Source organism: Ovis aries, chromosome 1 (assembly GCF_016772045.2).
Source record: "Ovis aries strain OAR_USU_Benz2616 breed Rambouillet chromosome 1, ARS-UI_Ramb_v3.0, whole genome shotgun sequence".
Taxonomy (NCBI): domain Eukaryota; kingdom Metazoa; phylum Chordata; class Mammalia; order Artiodactyla; family Bovidae; genus Ovis; species Ovis aries.
In genome coordinates, this window is record NC_056054.1 from 260456704 (window position 1) to 260479335 (window position 22632).

Sequence of the window (22632 nt, forward strand, 5' to 3'; positions counted from 1 at the left end):
TATAGGACATTTCACCCCAAAACAACGAATTTCACCTTTTTTTCAAGTGCTCATGGAACCTTCTCCAGGATAGATCACATCCTGGGCCATAAATCTAAACTTGATAAATTCAAAAAATCGAAATCATTCCAAGCATCTTTTCTGACCATAATGCATTAAGATTAGATCTCAATTACAGGAGAAAAACTATTAAAAATTCCAACATATGGAGGTTGAACAACACACTTCTGAATAACCAACAAATCACAGAAGAAATCAAAAAAGAAATCAAAATATGCATAGAAACTAATGAAAATGAAAACACAACAACCCAAAACCTGTGGGACACTATAAAAGCAGTGCTAAGAGGAAAGTTCATAGCAATACAGGCATACCTCAAGAAACAAGAAAAAGTCAAATAAATAACCTAACTCTACAACTAAAGCAACTAGAAAAGGAAGAGTTGGAGAACCCCAGAGTGAGTAGAAGGAAAGAAATCTTAAAAATTAGGGCAGAAATAAATGCAAAAGAAACAAAAGAGACCATAGCAAAAATCAACAAAGCCAAAAGCTGGTTCTTTGAAAGGATAAATAAAATTGACAAACCATTAGCCAGACTCATCAAGAAGCAAAGAGAGAAAAATCAAATCAATAAAATTAGAAATGAAAATGGAGAGATCACAACAGACAACACAGAAATACAAAGGATCATAAGAGACTACTATCAGCAGTTGTATGCCAATAAAATGGACAACGTGGAAGAAATGGACAAATTCTTAGAAAAGTACAATTTTCCAAAACTGAACCAGGAAGAAATCGAAAATCTTAACAGACCCATCACAAGCACGGAAATTGATACTGTAATCAGAAATCTTCCAGCAAACAAAAGCCCAGGTCCAGATGGCTTCACAGCTGAATTCTACCAAAAATTTCGAGAAGAGCTAACACCTATCCTCCTCAAACTCTTCCAGAAATTGCAGAGGAAGGTAAACTTCCAAACTCATTCTATGAGGCCACCATCACCCTAATACCAAAACCTGACAAAGATGTCACAAAAAAGAAAACTACAGGCCAATATCTCTGATGAACATAGATGCAAAAATCCTCAACAAAATTCTAGCAATCAGAATCCAACAACACATTAAAAAGATCATACACCATGACCAAGTGGGCTTTATCCCAGGGATGCAAGGATTCTTCAATATCCGCAAATCAATCAATGTAATTCACCACATTAACAAATTGAAAAATAAAAACCATATGATTATCTCAATAGATGCAGAGAAGGCCTTTGACAAAATTCAACATCCATTTATGATAAAAACTCTCCAGAAAGCAGGAATAGAAGGAACATACCTCAACATAATAAAAGCTATCTATGACAAACCCACAGCAAACATTATCCTCAATGGTGAAAAATTGAAAGCATTTCCCCTAAAGTCAGGAACAAGACAAGGGTGTCCACTTTCACCGCTACTATTCAACATAGTTCTGGAAGTTTTGGCCACAGCAATCAGAGCAGAAAAAGAAATAAAAGGAATCCAAATTGGAAAAGAAGAAGTAAAACTCTCACTGTTTGCAGATGACATGATCCTCTACATGGAAAACCCTAAAGACTCTACCAGAAAATTACTAGAGATCATCAATGAATATAGTAAAGTTGCAGGATATAAAATCAACACACAGAAATCCCTTGCATTCCTATACACGAATAATGAGAAAGTAGAAAAAGAAATTAAGGAAACAATTCCATTCACCATTGCAACGAAAAGAATAAAATACTTAGGAATGTATCTACCTAAAGAAACTAAAGACCTATATATAGAAAACTATAAAACACTGATGAAAGAAATCAAAGAGGACACTAATAGATGGAGAAATATACCATGTTCATGGATTGGAAGAATCAATATAGTGAAAATGAGTATACTACCCAAAGCAATTTACAAATTCAATGCAATCCCTATCAAGCTACCAGCCACATTTTTCACAGAACTAGAACAAATAATTTCAAGATTTGTATGGAAATACAAAAAACCTCGAATAGCCAAAGCAATCTTGAGAAAGAAGAATGGAACTGGAGGAATCAACTTGCCTGACTTCAGGCTCTACTACAAAGCCACAGTCATCAAGACAGTATGGTACTGGCACAAAGACAGACATATAGATCAATGGAACAAAATAGAAAGCCCAGAGATAAATCCACACACATATGGACACCTTATCTTTGACAAAGGAGGCAAGAATATACAATGGAGTAAAGACAATCTCTTTAACAAGTGGTGCTGGGAAAACTGGTCAACCACTTGTAAAAGAATGAAACTAGATCACTTTCTAACACCGCACACAAAAATAAACTCAAAATGGATTAAAGATCTAAATGTAAGATCAGAAACTATAAAACTCCTAGAGGAGAACATAGGCAAAACACTCTCAGACATAAATCACAGCAGGATCCTCTATGATCCACCTCCCAGAATTCTGGAAATAAAAGCAAAAATAAACAAATGGGATCTAATTAAAATTAAAAGCTTCTGCACAACAAAGGAAAATATAAGCAAGGTGAAAAGACAGCCTTCGGAATGGGAGAAAATAATAGCAAATGAAGCAACTGACAAACAACTAATTTCAAAAATATACAAGCAACTTCTGCAGCTCAACTCCAGAAAAATAAACGACCCAATCAAAAAATGGGCCAAAGAACTAAATAGACATTTCTCCAAAGAAGACATACGGATGGCTAACAAACACATGAAAAGATGCTCAACATCACTCATTATTAGAGAAATGCAAATCAAAACCACAATGAGGTACCACTTCACACCAGTCAGAATGGCTGCGATCCAAAATATCTGCAAGCAATAAATGCTGGCGAGGGTGTGGAGAAAAGGGAACCCTCCTACACTGTTGGTGGGAATGCAAACTAGTACAGCCACTATGGAAAACAGTGTGGAGATTCCTTAAAAATTGCAAATAGAACTACCTTATGACCCAGCAATCCCACTTCTGGGCATACACACCGAGGAAACCAGAATTGAAAGAGACACATGTACCCCAATGTTCATCGCAGCACTGTTTATAATAGCCAGGACATGGAAACAACCTAGATGTCCATCAGCAGATGAATGGATAAGAAAGCTGTGGTACATATACACAATGGAGTATTACTCAGCCGTTAAAAAGAATTCATTTGAATCAGTTCTGATGAGATGGATGAAACTGGAGCCGATTATACAGAGTGAAGTAAGCCAGAAAGAAAAACACCAATACAGTATACTAACACATATATATGGAATTTAGGAAGATGGCAATGACGACCCTGTATGCAAGACAGGGAAAGAGACACAGATGTGTATAACGGACTTTTGGACTCAGAGGGAGAGGGAGAGGGTGGGATGATTTGGGAGAATGACATTCTAACATGTATACTATCATGTGAATTGAATCGCCAGTCTATGTCTGACGCAGGATGCAGCATGCTTGGGGCTGGTGCATGGGGATGACACAGAAAGATGTTATGGGGAGGGAGGTGGGAGGGAGGTTCATGTTTGGGAATGCATGTAAGATTTAAAGATTTTAAAATTTAAAAAATAAAAAACTAAAAAAAAAAAAAAAGTGTGGAAGGACAATATGGATTGAGGGATGATTTTGAGTATAACCAGAGAAGTAGATAAGTGAGACTGTGTTAAGTAAGAAGAGAGGGTCAAGAGCACATCTCAATTTTAGGGGCAAGATGAGGACAAGAGCTAACAAAGGAGAGTCAGAATGAAAAATCAGAGTGCTTAGAGAAGAAACAGATGAGCAACTCTCAGCTGCAGCCTGTGGGATCTAATTCCCTGACCAGGAATTGAAGCCAGGCCCCTTGCATTGGGAGCAGAATCTTAGCCACTCGACCACCAGGGAAATTCCGGTGGCTCAGTCTTGACACTCTATCTTTTACAGTCTCATCTGATGAATATGAAAATATCAGCAGTTTGACAGCCAAAAGGCATTTAGAATCTTTACTGAAATCTTTTATTTATTTATTTTTGTCTGCGTTGGGTCTTTGTTGCTGAATGCAAGCTTTCTTTAGTTATTTGGTTTCTTTTGTTGCAAAGCTCAGGCGCACCCAGCGAACTTCAACAGTTGTAGCGTGTGGGCTCAGTAGCTGTGGTTCTGGGTCTCTGAAGCACAGGCTGTGGCCTGTGGGCTTAGTTGCTCTGCAGCAAGTGGAATCTTCCCAGACCAGGGATCGCACTTGTGTTCCCAGCATTGGCAGGCAGATTCTTAACCTCTGGACCACCAAGGAAGTTCCCTGAAATCTTTTGAAGAGCATCAAAGGCGATTCCATTCATAATGCAAAACAAAAGTTTAAATTCTCCCTCCTCCCTTCCTGTAATCTTCTGCCTTCTGAGTTACCCTGTCCCCTTGCTCTAAATCCTCCACTGTGTCTCCAGCCCTTCCTTTGATCCTGGCACCTCTTATCTTCCATGTTGATTTTCTTCTGTTCTACTGTATTTCTCAATTCTTCCCTCATCTGTGGCCCATAAAGGACAAAAATGGTATGGACCTGATAGAAGCAGAAGATATTAAGAAGAGGTGGCAAGAACACACATGAAGAAAGATCTTCATGACCCAGATAATCACAGTGGTGTGATCATTCACCTAGAGCCAGACATCCTGGAATGTGAAGTCAAGTGGGCCTTAGGAAGCATCACTACAAACAAAGCTAGTGGAGGTGATAGAATTCCAGTTGAGCTATTTCGAATCCTAAAACATGATGCTGTGAAAGTGCGACACTCAATATGTCAGCAAATTTGGAAAACTCAGCAGTGGCCACAGGACTGGAAAATGTCAGTTTTTATTCCAATCCCAAAGAAAGGCAATGCCAAAGAATGCTCAAACTACTGCACAATTGCACTCATCTCACACATTAGTAAAGCACTGCTCAAAATTCTCCAAGCCAGGCTTCAGCAGTACGTGAACCATGAACTTCCAGATTTTCAAGCTGGTTTTAGAAAAGGCAGAGGAACCAGAGATCAAATTGCCAATATCTGCTGGATCATGGAAACAGCAAGAGAGTTCCAGAAAAACATCTATTTCTGCTTTATTGACTATGCCAAAGCCTTTGACTGTGTGGATCACAATAAACTGTGGAAAATTCTTCAAGAGATGGGAATACCAGAGCACCTGACCTGCCTCTTGAGAAATCTGTATGCAGGTCAAGAAGCAACAGTTAGAACTGGACATGGAACAACAGACTGATTCCAAATTGGGAAAGGAGTATGTCAAGGCTGTATATTGTCACTGTGTTTATTTAACATATGCAGATTACATCATGAGAAATGCTGGGCTGAAAGAAGCACAAGCTGGAATCAAGATTTCCGGGAGAAATATCAGTAACCACAGATAAGCAGATGGCACCACCCTTATGGCAGAAATTGAAGAACTAAAGAGCCTCTTAATGCAAGTGAAAGCAGAGAGTGAAAAGTTGGCTTAAAGTTCAACATTCAGAAAACGAAGATCATGGCATCTGGTCCCATCACTTCATGCCAAATAGATGGGGAAACAATGGAAACAGTGAGAGACTTTATTTTTTTGGGCTCCAGAATCACTGCAGATGGTGATTGCAGCCATCAAATTAAAAGACGCTTACTCCTTAAAGGGAAGTTATGACCAAGCTAGATAGCATATTGAAAAACAGAGATATTACTTTGTCAACAAAGGTCCGTCTAGTCAAGGCTATAGTTTTTCCAGTAGTAATGTATGGATGTGAGAGTTGGACTGTGAAGAAAGCTGAGCGCCAAAGAATTGATGCTTTTGAACTGTGGTATTGGAGAAGACTCTTGAGAGTCCCTTGGACTGCAAGGAGATCCAATCAGCCCATCCTAAAGGAGATCAGTCCTGGATGTTCATTGAAAGGACTGATGTTGAAACTGAAGCTCCAATACTTTGGCCACCTGATGCGAAGAGCTGACTCATTTGAAAAGACTTTGATGCTGGGAAGGATCGAGGGCAGGAGGAGAAGGGGCCGACAGAGGATGAGATGGTTGGATGGCATCACCGACTCAATGGACATGAGTTTGGGTAAACTCCGAGAGCTGATGATGGACAGGTGTGCTGCGGTTCATGGGGTCGCAAAGAATCAAACACGACTGAGTGACTAAACTGAACTGTGACCTTAATTCCATGCAAGGAACATGTTGGTAATGGCAGTATTCTTGGCAGAGTGGGTCAGAGGAATATCCTGTCAGTATTCCTCTGTTAACTGTTTGCTGACCCAAAGCAGGTTAATGGTGACTTTTGCTAGAATGCTTTTAGATAACCAACAGGAGCAGAAGCTGATTGCAGTGTGTTGAAGATTAAATTCATTGGTGGATAAGACCGTCCAGAGTGGTGAGTGGAGACTATTTTTTCCAGAAGCTTGATTTGGAAACAAGAAAATAAGAGGCTTACTAGAAGATGCCAGGTTGCTTAGATAAGGTCCCTTAATTGTTTTTTTTTTTTTTTGGGGGGGGGGAGGAATGAAATTTTATTTTGCAACCATACTTAAAGCAGAAATTCATGTAGGTAGTGGCTGTTATCTTAAGAGAAAAAACAATACCGTTTGCGTTCCTTGTTATCAGTATGTACTGTCATTGGAACTGATGAGGAGGAAATTCACCGTGTACTTCCCCCTCCCCAGCCAGAAACCTGGATCCCAGAAGAGGAACATTTTCTGCTGTGTGTGTGTGCTCAGTTGTGTCTGACCCTTTGCAACCCCGTGGACTGTAGCCCTCCAGGCTCCTCTGTCCATGGATTTCTCCATGCAGGAATAGTGAAGTGGGTAGCCGTTCCCTTCTCCAGGGGATCTTCCTGACCTGGGGACTGAACCCACATCTCTTGTGTCTCCTGCATTGGCAGATGGGTTCTTTTCCACTCAAACCACCTGGGAAGCCCCACTTTCTACTTAGAGATGTTTAAACATTATGAGAACAGGGTGAGCTGTGAGTGGGAGTCCACCTTGAGGGGAAGGAATGAGGAGAGTGATAGGGAATGATGCAGGGGAAAAGTGTCCTTTGTTTTGTGATCATAGACTCCCCCCAGATGATTTATTCAGCAAATATTTGTGCATCTCCCACCATTTCCTTCCAATTGTGCTATTCCTTGGGTTCCTGGGAATGTAGCAGGTGGACAGAATACCCCATCATTCCCTTGCTAATTTTTTTCCTGACCCCAAAATTCCCAATGGGAACTGGCTATTGAACTCTTCTATTAAGAGACTGCGTTCTTTATGTCTGTAAACAGGGGAATGGTTGCATGATTGCTCTAGCTGGAGAGGCAATGTAGACAGGTGGCTCCATCCATCACAGGAGACTAGCTGTGTTTATACCTGGGTGCCGGGGTCCAGCCCCGGTGGATCCAGGGTAATTTGAAGGTGGGGATGGAATCGGCGTCCTGGAAAAAACTTATTTAATTACAGATATAGAGGGAGATTAGAAACAGATAGTGTAGTAGGAGAATTAATGGAGAAAAGAGGCTGAATAACTGGTTTACATGGAATACTAATCACCACCTACGTAGGCCACAGGCGTCTTTCCATTCTCCCGAAGGAGAGGAGGCACTGAGGCCTCCCCAGTCCCATCTCAGAAGCCCAGGCAGAATTAGCAGGCTTGGTGAGTACCCACATTTCAGATGGGAATTCAGCCAGGAAAGCGGGGAGCAAGAAAGAAACGACACGGGGGAATCAGTCTTTCCAGAAACTGATCCGATTTCTTTATTTTTCAGGTTTGTTTATATACCTTTTTGTTACACATAGGGATGAATACAGAGTCACGCGGGGGTCAGCAGACCTGACCCTTGTCACAGTCAGGTGCTTCATATAAAATTATACAAAGGTCTTATGAGTTTCATCATCTTCTGGCCATGAGGTCTGCTGACATTTTATGGCCCTTTCTGATACTGGTCAGTTAACCAGAAAACTTATTTTTCCAGGGGTGATTTTTTCTTAAATCAGGTGCCACCCTCCAAACAAAGTTGCATTCCTATAGGGTGAGGGTGTAGTGAGTTACAATCAAGAAAGGAATTGACTTAACCTAAGGTTTAACATGATTAATCTTAAAGGTTAATACTTATTTCTCCTATATGCTAGTTATACTCATTATAAGGGCAGTAATATGGAGATTTAGCAGCAAATATTGGCTCAACAAATGTACCCTTCACCAATATTCCCCTTAAGATCTATTTTGTCTTAAGATAGTGATAAAGTTACATTTTTACATAGCATAATGATTTATAGTGATTTATAACAAAGTACAGTGATCTATAACAAAAGAGAAAATTCATTAACTCAAAAAGTCTAGTATTGCTAACATCAAAAAACTACTATATTTCCTTTTCTATATTACAAATACATTGATTAATATATTCCCAGGTGCCTAAGGGTATGGAGGCCTGATGGCAATCATTGACTCATCAATGAAAAAAGCGCTATGCTAATACTCCAAACTCTCTGTGCTGTTTATGGTTGAGAGGTTTTCACACAAGCTAGTCTGTCAGCAGAGAGGTTTGACCTGAGACATCCTTGTCACACCCAGGGCAGGGAATTAGCAGTAATTATTGGCATGAGAAATGAAGAAAAAACCCTTCACCAATATAATTCCTAATCAACCCACTACTAGTATACTAATGGTCTTCTAACTTCTCAAAAGAGTCTGTATTTAGAAAGTTTTAAAACATCCCATGCCTCTAACAGTTGGGAGGCTATAAACAATCACATGCGGCCGGACGAGCCTGATCAGGCAGGCCAGAGAACCTTCAGAGTTCGTAAGTTGAAACACTCTTGTCATGCCTAGGAATTTTTATTAACTGGAGCTGCAAGTTAACTCTTTCTCTGAGAGAAATGGTTATGGGGGAGAGCTCCCCGTAAAGTACTCTGGTTTTGGGGGTAGATGCTCAGGAACAGGGGGTTTCCTTAGGCTTGATCACGCCTTTGTGTATGCCAAGCTTCCTTCCTCATGACCTTTGTCATGGGCAGAGTTCCTCACGCTGGCTCCCAACACCTGGGCCCCTTGGTAATAATTAGTGAAGTTGCTCAGTCATGTCTGACTCTTTGCGACCCCATGGACTGTAGCCTACCAGGCTTCTCTGTCCATGGGGTTTTCCAGGCAAGAGTCCTGGAGTGGGTTGCCATTTCCTTCTCCAGAGGATCTTCCCAACACAGGAATCGAACCCAGGTATCCCACATTGTAGGCACACACTTTACCGTCTGAGTCACCAGGGAAGGCCTTTGGTAATAATGGACTCCCAAAAAGTATGTGTGATACCTGTCAGCATACCTGTCACCACTATGGTAGGTGATCCCAAGTTTAAAAGTGTAAGGAAAGGTCAAGTTTAAATTAGCGAATGTTGTGCAGTGCTATTCATTTTCTTTGCTTCTGCAGTCTATATGGCCTGGAAATACAGGATGGTTAACAGATATTGCTATGGAAGGGTCTTGACAAGGTCTGAACTAGGGTCTGAGTAGGAATGTTAATAACCAGCACAATATTTATATACACGTTGCAGTTGGGAAGCTTGTATCTAGCATGTCATGTGGAAATTTGCTTTCTTGAGAAGACTGCAGAGATGTTTGCTCAATCTTTCCTCCTAGTTGCTAATTCTCTACAGATGTTTACTGTTTACTCTTCACGGTGATTTTTGTAAATGAAAAGCTGGGTTGAACAGTCTTGGGAGTTTGAGTGAAGTCTCTTGGCAACTGTGTAGATCAGTGTTTGAATTAAAAAAAAAAGGGGTTCTTAACTCTCCCCCATCAGTGAATTTCTTGGCCGAGTGTCATGGCTTCAACATTTTGTCTAGACCCTGGGGACAGGGTCTGCTTCAGGCCAGGCCAAATGACCTTGAACTCAATGGGCAGAAGTCATGCTATTGCTACTGTCATTTAGTTATTAAAGAAAAGAAGAAAGAAAGTGAAAGTTGCTCAGTCCTGTCTGAGTCTTTGCAACCCCATGGACTATAAAGTCCATGGAATTCTCCAGGTCAAAATACTGAAGTGGGTAGCCTTTCCCTTCTCCAGGGGATCTTCCCAACCCAGGGGTAGAACCCAGGTCTCCCACATTGCAGGCAGATTCATTACCAGCTAAGCCACAAGGGAAACCCAAGAATACTGGAGTGGGTAGCCTATCCCTTCTCCAGGGGATCTTCCTGACCCAGGAATCGAACTGCGGCCTCCCACATTGCAGGCAGACTTTTTGCCAATGAGCTATCAGGAAAGCTCATTTAGTTACTAAGTCACATCCAACTCTTTGCAACCCCATGGACCGAAGTAGCTTGCCAGGCTTTCTGTCCATGGAATTTCCCAGGCAAGAATACTGGAGTGGATTGCCGTTCTCTTGTCCAGGAGATCTTTCTGACCCAGGTATAGAACCCATGTCTCCTACATTGGCTGACAGGTTCTTTATCACTGAGCCACCAGGAAAGCCTTGCAGAGGTCATGAAGTTTTCTGTATGTTTGCTAGAAAAACAAAGCTCCTTTCCTAGCCACAGGTCATCAGTAGAATCTGCCCACTTTCTTAAAGACAAGCAGTGAGTAACAGCAAGCTGGAGGAAGCTATGTGATTACTACACAGGAAAAGCTGACAGGCATAAAGAAGTATTGGTCATCTTGGGTAGACATCATGCCCTTGTTATAAGAGCATCTGCTGTGAGATCAGATTGTCCTGCAATGATGTCTAGGACCTGAAATAGCTCACAGTTCAAAGGACATTTCAGTGCAAGATAGATGATGATAATCATAATTACCAGGGGCTGCTCAAGTGTGGGCCTGCCTGTGTGGACGAGATTGCCTGTGTTTGGATTCAGTTTTTCCCTGTCTGCTTGTAGATTTCTTTGGTTGTTGGCTGTCATGCTTGAGAGTGAGCTGCTGAGTGATGAAATCTGTGGTGAGAAAGTCATCCCACACTAAAAGGGAGTTTCTGATTGAAGGTTATCTGCTTGTGCTATGGAGGGGCTGGTCTGTAAGTCAAGAGGCTATTCTGCCAGAGATTTATCTCCTTCTGAAAAAAGTCACTCTGCTATATTGACAAGTGACATAGGCTTTTGAATTTTGTCTCCGGACAGCAATGGTTTATTATGTGTGTCTGCAGCCATGAAGTTAAAAGACACTTGCTCCTTGGAAGAAAAGCTATGACAAACCTAGACAGCGTATTATAAAGCAGACACGTCACTTTGCCAACAGAGGTTTGTATAGTAAGGTTTTTCCAGTAGTCATGTATGAATGTGAGAGTTGGGCCATAAAGAAGGCTGAACCCCAAGGAACTGATGCTTTCGAACTGTGGTGCTGGAGAAGACTCTTGAACATCCCTTGTATAGAAAGGCGATCAAACCAGTCAATCTTAAAGAAAGTCAGCCCAGAATATTCATTGAAAGGATTGAAGCTGAAGCTACCATACTTTGGCCACCTGATGCAACTGGAGGAGGAGCTGACTCACTGGAAAAGACCCTGATGCTGGGAAAGATTGAGGGTAGAAGGAGAAGGGGGCAACAGAGTATGAGATGGTTGGATGGCATCACCAACTCAATGGACATGAGTTTGAGCAAACTCTGGGAGATAGTGAAGAACAGGGAAGTCTGGTGTCTATGGGGTTGCAAAGACACAACTGAGCGACTGAACCACAACAGAAATTACTGTGTGTGCTCTATTCTCTAAATGAAGACAGTCTTTTCTCTGTCGCTTTTATTGATATATGGCTGATTTACAATGTTGTGTTAATTATTGCTCTACAGCAAAGTGTCTCAGTTATACACACAGATATATTCTTTTTCGTAGTCTTTTCCATCATGGTTTATCACAGGATATTGGATATAGTTCCCTGTGCTCTATGGTAGGACCTTGTTGTTTATTCACCCTATATATATAAGTTGGCATCTGCTAATCCCTACCTCCCACTCCACCCCTCTCCTACCCACCACCCACTTGGCAGCCACCAGTCTGATCTTTATGTCCCTGATTCTGTTTCATAGACAGGTTTGTTTGTGTCATATTTTAGGTTCCGTGTATAAGTGGTATCATAGGGTGTTTGTCTTTCTCCTTCTGACTTACTTCACTTACTATGATGATATGGTCATATTTGGAGTTGGGGCTTTTGGGAGGTGACTTGGTTTAGACATAGTACATTCTCTCTGCCTCTCTCTCTCTCCCTCCTCTCTCACCTCTGCCACGTGAGGACAGAAGGAGAAACCGGCCATCACAAGCCAGGAAGAGGGCTTTTGCTGCAACCCAGCCCTACTGCCAGCCTGATCTCAGACTCCAGCCACGGGATCTGTGAGAAAATAAACGTCCGTGGTTTAAGCCTCCATGTCAACGGTGTTCTGTTAAGGCAGCCTGACTGCCCTAAAATGCCTTTAAGAAACAAATTCAGAGATAACTTTTTCTTAAAGAACAATATGCATACAGAAAAAAAATACCATAACTACAAGTTTCATTGAATTTTTACACACTGAATGAATTCATAAAACATATTTCCCCTTTGTTTTTAAACTAGCTGCATTACCTAAACTTATTTGTTCACTTTTACCTAAATGAAATAACATACTCGACTCTTCATTAGGATTTCATCCATGTTCTAATAATATCTTTAGAACATCATAATTGTTAGTGCATTTAATGTTTAAAGTCTACATGTGAAATAACTAAGCTTGTTTTTTTCTTCTGTCTCAATATGGGTTGGGAGAGGGGTGGAATTACCGTTAGAGCATTATTTCTGGAGTACCATATAGAATTCTATTTATTTTGAACAACTTAAATTCCAACAGAAACAGGCTTCATTACCTTTATTTTTTCTCCTTTTGTTCCTTTAGAAGTTCAAATAGATACAACATGTGCATTATTATACTTGCTGTTCAGTTGCTTAGTCGTGTCTGACTCATTGCAACCCCATGAACTGCAGCACTCCAGGCTTCTCTGTCCTTCACCATCTCCTGGAGTTTGCTCAGACTCATGTCCTTTGAATCAGTGATGCCATCCAACCATCTCATACTCTGTCACCCTCTTCTCTTCCTGCCCTCAATCTTTCCTAGCATTAGGGTCTTTTTCAGTGAGTCAGCTCTTCACATCAGGTGGCCAAAGTATGGGAACTTCAGCTTCAGTGTCAGTCCTTCTAATGAATATTCAGAGTTGATTTCCTTTAAGACTGACTGGTTTGATCTCCTTGAAGTCCAGGGGATGCTCAAGAGTCTTCTCCAGTACCATAGTCAGAAAGCATTAATTCTTCAGCACTCAGCCTTCTTTATGGTTCAACTCTCACATCTGTACATGACCAGTGGGAAAAAACATAGCTTGAACTATACCGACCTTGCTGTCTAGGTTTGTCATAGCTTTTCTTCCAAGAAGCAAGTGTCTTTTAATTTTGGAGCCCCAAATCATAAAATCTGTTACTGTTTCCACTTTTTGCCCATCTATTTGCCATGAAGTGATGGGACCAGATGCCATAATCTTCATTTTTTGAATGTTGGTTTTTAAGCCAGCTTTTTCACTCTCCTCTTGCACCGTCATCAAGAAGCTCTTTAGTTCCTCTTCACTTTCTGCCATTAAAGTGATATTATCTGCATATCTGATGTAGCTGATGTTTCTCCTGGCAATCTTGATTCCAGTCTTGATTCCAATCTTGCCTGTGAGTCTTCTAGCCAGGCAATTCGTATAATGCATTATTATTAACCAATGAAATTATCCTGCTTTGGTGTATTTTAAGTTGCTAAGTGCTAACTTACTAACAATCATGACTTCCTTCTGGCCATTTCTTTTCTGTGATAATAGTTAAATACTGTAAAACTGAACTGGAGACTAAATGTGTTCTCAAAGCTCAGCATCTGCTGGTTCTGAGACCAGAGATCATTGGTGTGAATCTCTGGACTCTATTTTCTCAGCCACTTGGGGTGGTTGGAGCTGCCATGTTCAAAGTAAGCGGGAGGCTTCTGTGTTGTATTATGGATGGGGAGAGAGGTCCCCCGACCCCGGGACCCCAGACTCAGCAGTTCATAAAGCCTAGAGAAGCTCTGGACCAATTCCCTGACGTCCTCAGAAAAGTCAGACTCCTCAAGGCCATGCTGGTCTCCAGCCTCACTTCCAAGCTCCCCCTTTGTCCCTCCTAGATTCCTGCCTCTGCCTGTGGGCCTCCCTGGAGCAGCAATCCTGAGCATCCTCAGGTAGGACTTCTCTCCTCTGTGCTGTGAAAGCAAAGCCAGAGTGGGATGCAGATAAAACGGTAAGAACAGATTTTATCCCAGAAGTACTGTCATAGGGGAAACTTGACCTTGGCACAGAGCTGAGCTCAACTCTGAGTACTGGGGATTTACAGCCAAGGAGGAGGGTGGGTGGGGGGGTGGAGTGGGTTTGTGGTTGGGGAATTACTGTGAGGAAACACTAGGGGTCAGGGAATTCCGGCCAAACTGAATTTGACAGAATGATTGCCAAAGGTGGGCCTCAAGTTTGGGGGAAGGAAATCTGACCAGATAATAATAAAAAACTTATTTATTTGTTTGTGTTGGGTCTCAGGTGCGGCACGTGGAACCCTCATTAGGTCATGTGGGGTCTTTCATGGTGGTGCATGGTCTCAGTAGTTGTGGCGACCAGGCTTAGCTGCCCTGAGGCATGTGGGTTCTTAGTTCCCCGACTGGGGATTGAACCCATGTCCCCTGCATTGCAAGGTGGATTCTTAACCACTGGACCACCAGGGAAGTCCCTTGACCAGATACTGAGGGTGAAGGATTCTGGGTAAACCCACTTAGCAGGATGCTTGATGAAACCGGGTGACACAAAGATGGCATGGGAGTCCAAGGCTGAGGTCTTGCTGAGAAGGGGGTTCAGAGCAGGCTGATGGAAGTTCTGTCAAGGACGGCCTTCTGGGTTCATAGGCAGGTTCTCCTTGCTATGTCATGCCCATAGTTATAGCTCTGTCATCCTTAGGGCTGTGAGCACCTCAAAAGTTTACTTTCTTTATCCTTGAGCCACAGGCCCCTGGACCCCACCCCTCCTCCGCAGAGGAGACACTCAGAAGAGGTTTTCTGAGGCCGTGAAAGCATCCAGGGTGTGAGGGGCCAGGGCTAGCTCCCTCTCGAAAGCCAGAGACCACATGAAAGCTCTTCCAGTGGGAGGTGTTCCTGTCCTAGCCGGTCAGCCATAGAGGATAAGCACAGGATGCCCCTGAGGCCGTGTCAGTGGGGCCTCTTCACCAACATAATTTCCTGCAGTCCCAGCAGCAGGAGCAGTGAATGGTGAATGGGATTTTTGTTCACGGTCCTTGGTTGAAGTCATGAGGTGATGGGAAAGGCAGAGGAAGAAACTATTTGTCGTGGGTCTGGATGTTCAAATTCCCTTCTCCCAAAGAGGAGGCCCCAGATGCTCTCTGAACACCTCTGGGCCCAGAATCCAGCCACTGGCCCAGCGATGACCCACAGTGTCACAGACAGCTGGTGTGCCAGGCCACGGTCCAAGGACACCTCCCAGGGGAAGGGAGGGGGCCTCCACAGAGCTGGCACAGGGAGCCAGAGCAGATGGTTTTGAACATTTTTGAAATGGGAGAGGGGTTGAATTAGGGTTAATGGTTTATTTTGTTAAGTAGAAAAAAATTTTTAAATGGTCAGCCACCATCACCCTTCCCCCTCCCCCATAAAATTGAAAAATATATTTTACCCCCCAAAAGTGGTAAAAATGTGCAAAGCTTTCACTCCACACAACCCTGGTGCCCAGGTCCTTGAGGGAGGTCAGATAAAAACAAGTATTAAAACCTTCTTAGAGGAACTGGAAATGTGGGGGTGATGTCACCCAGTGCTTCAAATAGCTACGACTGCTGTCTTTCCTCCTGTTTCCCTGGTCCCTCAGTGGTAAAGAATCTGCCTGCAATGCAGAAAACTTGGGTTCGATGCCTGGGTCGGGAAGATCCCCTGGAGAAGGAAGTCACAACCCACTCTAGTATTCTTGCCTGCAGAATCCCATGGACAGAGGAGGCTGGCAGACGTCAGTCTGTGGGGTCGCAAAAGCTGGACGTGGCTGAGCATGCACGCATCTTCCCTCTCCTGGGATCACGGCCGTCACGTTTTTGAAGCATGACCATCCCTCGGTTCGGGTGTGACAACCTGTCTACCAGGGGTGACGGAAGACCCTGAGCACCAGAGCAGGTCCAGCACCTTGAAAGCACGTCCTTCCATCATGAATATGGCGCTGTGTTAGGTTCCTAGGGCTGTGGTAACAAAGTACCACAAACCGAGGGCTCAGGACCCGAGGAGATAGGATGTGGCTGTTGACAGATGCTTACCTTCTCGTGGGGCTGGTGGCTGGAAATTTGCAGTCAGGTGTGGGCAGGGTTGGTTCCTTCTGAGGCTGTGGGGAGAGTGTCCTAGTCCGGTTGCTGGTAATCCTTGATGATCCCTGTCTGTAGACGTATCACCACCATCTCTGCCTTTATCTTCACTTGGTGTTCTTCCAGTGCACCTATCTGTGTCCAAATTTCTTTTAAAACTTTATTTATTTATTTATGTAATTTTTGGCTGTGCTGGGTCTTCCTGATCCAGGGGTCCAACCCACATCTTCTGTGTCTCCTGCCATGCAGGCATATTCTTTATCATTGAGCCCTCAGTGAAGCCTGAGTATTATTTTGGTGCACTTTAAAAAGTATTTTCAGACATTTATTTCAAAATACTTGATTTCCTTGGTTATCTTGTATCTTTTGTTTCATGAGCTGCATTGAAAGTTTCCATGATATAAAAATGTTTGTGGAGGGTTTGTGGCTCCCGCTGGCTTCAGGAAGAACTCACTCTCACAGAGAACTGTTAGGAGGCCCAGTTCTCTTCCTCTCACTGGCCCTCTAAGAGGTGGCCACTGTCCTCTGAACCCACCAGGCTGTGTTTTCTCTCTGGTGCTCCCAGACCCTCCAGGGCTGTGGCCTGTGATGTGAGCATCCAGCCAGGGGTGGAGCTCTGGGGCATCCCTGGGCCACTCTCCCCATGCTCCTCCGGGCTGGGGTCATCCTTAGGTAGGGTACCCTCTGCTTGTTGTGACAGAATCCCCTTGCAAAGTGGACTTGAAAGGGGGGACCGAGGTGACAGTGTGGAGTGTCCCCATCCCGCTTCAATTAGAAGTCAGGGGGGTGACATTCCCCTCTGCACTCATCTGGAGCTCTTGCAGTTGTACTCTTAGCAAAACTGGATGTGGGCAGATGAACAGGAGAAAAAGAAACAATTTTACTTCCTATGTACTGAAATCTCCTAGAATTGGGACTTGAGAAGAGGTCAAAGCAGGCAGCCTTTAAACTTTTGAGACAAAGAAACAATAGACTTGCGGGATGTTGACAAGATAAAGAATCTCAGGTTTTGGGTGCTACTTAGTGAAAAATCTAAACAGCATCTGGGCTGGAGTAGTAAATTAAAGAAGTAACAAGGTTTGTTTATATCAGCTTTTCTGCCCCAGATTCTTCATTTCTGGAGATAAAGGTGTCTCTCTACTTCCAGATTCAGAGAGGGCACCTTTCACGTGAGAGATTTTTTTATTTTGGGGGGACAGAAAGGAGGGTCAGAGTGTCCCTTGCATTGGCTGCTTCTTAAATAACTGTAATTCAAAATAATCCATATGCCATTGAAACATATTTTGGAGTGACCTGCCATAAGCCCCCCACAAGTCATGACAGAAGTAATTGCCACCAGACATCCAATGGTTTCCAACCATATTGAGCAGCAGGCATGGTTCTCCCCAGTTGGAGACATAGACACAAGTGGGTAGTATTTAAATACTTTGTCTCAAATAACACTCTCTTGTGATCTAGCCTGATGTGAATAAGATCTTGTGTTTCCAAATTCCTCCATCTTTCCATCCAAGCAGGCTGCCTGAGGTTAACAAAAGAGAACTTTTAAGAATCTGTTCTGCCACGTCTTAAACTGATCTAAAATGGAAAATGGAGTGCATACGGATTTGGCAATTAATGAAATATTGGAGCATCATCATAGCAACCACACATTTTGATTTGGAAGCCTGCTCTTCATGTCTGGCCAACTGGTATGTTACAGCAGTCTTTCAGGCCAGCAGCCATCCAGGCTTCAGAGTTTGCAGAAAAAGTAAAGCCCAGACTTCCTGGGGTTGTGTTAATCCTGTTTTAAATTTTCTCTTTATTATGGTGTTTTAACTTTAAAAAAGCATCATAATATACAGAAAACCTTTCTAGGGACTTCCCTGGCAGTCCAGTGGTTCAGACTCTGAGCTTCCACTGTGTGGTGAGAGGGGTTCCATCCACATTAGGGAGAGCAATCTGCTTTATCCAGACTCCCGATTCAAATTTTCATGTCATCCAAAACACAGCATCACAGACACAACCAGCATGTCTGACCAGATGTCCAGGCACCTCATGGCTCAGGCAAGCTGACACACACTCATTGCCCTGCAAGAACTGTATTGCTCCCGTAGCTTCAGATGCTGGCTCCCAGCTTTCCTCCAATGGGCTGAGTCTGGACTCTGGCTGGAAGCAGAGAGCTGTGGCCTAGCGTGGGCTTGGGGCAGTTGTAGAGAGCCTCATTCACATGGCTTTATCCAAGTGGTGCCCACTGGTGTTTTCAAAGGGGCCAGCCTAGAGTGGAATTGTTATGCACCGAGCCCGTATCTCCGAACCGACCGAGAGAGCAAGTCCACCACAGTAATGCAAAGGCAAGAAGGGAGTTTATTTCTAGCGTGCTAGGGCCCAAGTCTCATCCAGCACAGTGGAATCCGACAAGAGCCCTGAACAAAGGAGTATGGCGGCTTATATACAGGCAGTTCTTTGTCTCAGTTACAGGAGTAGCTGGCGTTACATGATTGGCCAGGCAGGATGAGCACATGTCCTGTCTCTTTCTGGTAAACATGACTCAGATCCTAGAGCCCATCGTTTGGTCCCTAACATTCCACCCTGTCCTTAGATCATATAGAGGAATCTTCCTCTTGGTCCTGAGACAGTTTGATATTGTTGCCGAAGCACAAACAGCTGTACTGTATTTATGCGTTCCTTTACAAAGGCTACAAGTCTATTGATAATACATGGGCCAAAGGTAAGCATCAGTAGAAGTACTAGCAGGGGTCCCAGCAAGGTGGAGATTAGGGTGGTCAACCAAGGGGATTGTTGAAACCAAGACTCAAACCATCCTTGTTGAGCCTCACATTCTCATTTACATTGGGCTAGTCCCTCTCTTACTTTGGCCATAGATTCTCTAACTATTCCTGTGTGATCAGCATAAAATCAACACTCTTCTCCTAGGGCAGCACAGAGTCCTCCCTATTGCAGAAAGAGCAGATCTAATCCTCTTCTGTTTTGCAGAACTACTTCAGATAGGGAAGTTAAAGACGATTCCAAATGACTAATAGATTGCTCTATATGGGTGATGTCCTCATCTATGGCCGCTCTCAGGGAGTTAAATCCTTGGCTTTGCAGGGACAAAGCTGTTATTCCTGTTCCGGCCCCAGCTATTCCAAGACCAAACATAGTTGCTATGGTTATGGCAGTAAGAGGTTCCCTCTTGACTTTGTAAGTTCTTTCTTGAGGATTTAGGGTCAATTTTTGGGCCCAGTAATCATATATTGTTTCCTCTGGTTGGTACAGAATCTTTGCATGACTGCTACCATAACACAGAATTTTTCTTTGGGATCAAAGATTGAGCTGTGTAAGCATGGAGTCAGCCCCGTGTGTGAACAGACCCACCATCCTCCCATCCGTGGTATTAGCCACCTGACTATGGGCAAGTCCGTAGGCTCAATGACATGCGCACACAGTGGAGACTTCTCTGATAATACCTTGCCCATACATAACCCTTTCCCCCATACCTCTCTCATTGTAAGGCTCACTTTTCGGTCTCCCCATTGACATTGAGGAGGATCGGTGCCGTTGGCCAGGTCGTAAGAGGCGTTGAGGCCTACTGCCTCATAATAAGGGGGAATTAAGTTGTAACATAACCAACAGGATTTAGTTGCCTCAGGATGGGTTTGATTTAAGGTAGCATAAGCTGCCTTTACTAATTTCCATAGTGGATCTGTTTGTCCGAGTTTAGCAAGGGGGCCCGCCTCTGGGTCTTTTGTTGGTCCCTGGGATGTAGGTAGGGAGGTTGTCGGGTAGAGAGTTGCATGGGCCTGTTCAACGGGGTTTGGATCGATACTATACATTTGTACTGGTTCTAAAACTTGACTCACAACAATGATCCCATTATAATACTCCCGATATGGGAACCCGTCAGTTCTGGTCTGAAGCCCCCATGATATCCCATTGACCCAGGCCTTTTCTTTTTTTGGCTTTGTCAATGTTAAACCTTATTTTTACCTGGGCAAAGTTATGATCCTTTTCCCAAATGGTGTATGGAGGTATGGGTCCTACAAATGAGAAGTTAAGCAAGTCCCGATTTCCTACATCCCACCGTCTATACCCTGGAGTCTCCAACCCATCATTGGAAGTTACGCAGTCCCAAGATTTACAATAAGAGTCCTGTATCCCCCCACAGATCTTCCAGTTATGCCTGGGCGCACCTGGGCATGCCCAGAATGCATGATTCTGGAGCTTTCCCCTTTTCCAGGGTACGTTCACCACCGGCTTAATGTCAAAGTATAAGTCTGGCCACCAAGTATTTGGTGGATGTATTGCGGTGGTGGAGTTAAGCATCTCACGTGTTAGTCCATTTTGCAGTTTCCAGGTGATTCTGACGGGTTGGTGCGGGTTTATGCTGGCAGCTTTGGAGCAGAGTAACATGGTCATCCATAAGATGGTCCAGACGAGTTGTCTTGGTCCTTTCGACGACGCCGGAGCTTCAGCCTCAGGGGTTGGATGGGTGCAGAGAAGCTTCCCATTCTTTTTTAGCGTCTTCCTGCTCTGCTGAAGTAGCTGGGCGTACACGGTTGCAATGCACCCAAGGCCCGATACCGTCGACCTTTAGGGCAGTTGGGGTGGTAAGAAGAACAACATAAGAACCTTTCCATTTGGGTTCTAGTGCCTTGGTTTGGTGCCTTTTGACCCATACCCAATCTCCTGGGCCAATGTCATGTGAGGGAATAGTTTCCTTATTTTGACCCACATGTATTTCCCGGAGCAGTTTCCAGACACGAGGTGCACCTTGCTTAAGGCCATCAAGGCCTCTTGGAATTGTCCCAACGTGGGAGGCGGTAGTTTTTTTTCCTTCAAATATTGGACATACAGGCGGAGGTCTCCCATACAGAATTTTAAATGGGGTCAGATTAAGTTGATAAGGAGTATTACGCGCACGGAAGAGGGCGAAGGGAAGGAGGGTCACCCAGTCCCCGCCAGTCTCTATAGCCAATTTAGTTACAGTTTCTTTTAGGGTCCGATTCATTCTTTCTACTTGCCCTGAGCTCTGTGGACTGTATTCACAATGTAACTTCCATTTAGTCCCCAGGGCTAGGGCAAGGCTCTGAACTATTTGACTCACAAAAGCAGGTCCATTATCAGAGCCGATGGTCACTGGCAGGCCAAACCTGGGAACTATTTCTTCTAAAATCTTTTTCGCCACTATCATCGCGGTTTCTCCCTTTGTAGGAAAAGCTTCCACCCACCCTAAGAAGGTATCCACCAACACTAACAAGTACCAGTAACCATACTTGCCTGGCCTTACCTCGGTGAAATCTATTTCCCATTGTTGCCCTGGTCCTTCTCCCCGATACCTCAGTCCTGCACGTTGTCCTTTTCCTGGCCTCATCTGTTGACACGCCTTACAAGCATGCACTATGTTCTTTACAGTTTTCTGGTGCCGGGGAAATCGCAGGCCCGCAGTTTGAAAGAGCATCAGAATCTTCTTTTCTCCCAGATGAGTAGACAAGTGTAAATGCTCACATAGTTGCCGTCCCAACTGAGCAGGGATTATCAAGTAGCCGTCTGAGTCTCGGTACCATCCATCTTCACCTTTTTGAAGGTTGGTGTGTTCTTGGATCCAAGCAAGGTCTGTGGATGAATACTCAGGGGTTGGGGGCAGAGTTCCCATACCTGGAGGTGGAAGTCCGATCACCAACACAGGGGTGATGAAATCTTCATCAGCTACTTTTTGAGCTGCCAGGTCTGTGGCATGATTCCCTCATGCTGTGGGGCTGTCACCCTTCTGATGTCCAGGTACGTGTACTATTGACACAGCCCGAGGCATCTGTACAGCCTCTAAAAGTCTACAGATTTCAGGCAAATTTTTAATTTCTTTTCCTTCAGCTGTCAAAAACCCCTGTTCCCGATATATTGGGCCCTGGATGTGTACCGTGCCAAAAGCATAGCGACTGTCAGTGAAAATAGTTATTCTTTTTCCTTTGGCTCTCTCTAATGCTTGAATCAGGGCAATTAACTCTGCTTTTTGTGCTGAGGCATCCGGGGGAAGGGCCTCTGCCCATATCGTCTGTCCAGAGTCATCTACTACTGCGGCTCCTGCCCACCTCTGTCCATCTTTCACATAACTGCTGCCATCTGTGAACCATTTTAGCTCACTGTTATCCAATGGAGTATTGGTTAAGTCCTTTCGTATTGCTGTTACCCCGGCCAGTATCTCATCACAATCATTGAGGGGGCTATTTTCCTCCAGATTGGGCAAAAGAGTGGCCGGATTTAGAGTGCAGGGCGTTTGGAAATGAATCCGTGGGGTGTCAAGTAGCAAGACCTGGTAGTGCGTCAAGCGGGCATTAGAAATCCATTTACCTGGGGGTTGCTTTAAA

General features: G+C 43.9%; 1 protein-coding gene across 26 annotated transcripts in view; it reads left to right on the top strand.

The window, feature by feature from the left end:
• The window catches only part of B3GALT5 (beta-1,3-galactosyltransferase 5), a 64579-nt gene that overhangs the window by 21285 nt on the left and 20662 nt on the right, over positions 1–22632 (top strand). For 6 of the 26 annotated variants that reach the window (XM_060395923.1, XM_042237271.2, XM_060395932.1 and 3 more), the window contains 2 exons: positions 14085–14197; positions 15920–16109. The exons of 6 other annotated variants lie outside the window; for them this stretch is intronic. The gene's annotated coding sequence lies outside the window, so the exon portion shown is untranslated. Of the gene's footprint in view, positions 1–14084; positions 14198–15919; positions 16126–22632 lie in introns of all 26 variants that reach the window. 14 more of the 26 variants (XM_060395924.1, XM_042237278.2, XM_060395934.1 and 11 more) reach the window with 4 other exon arrangements.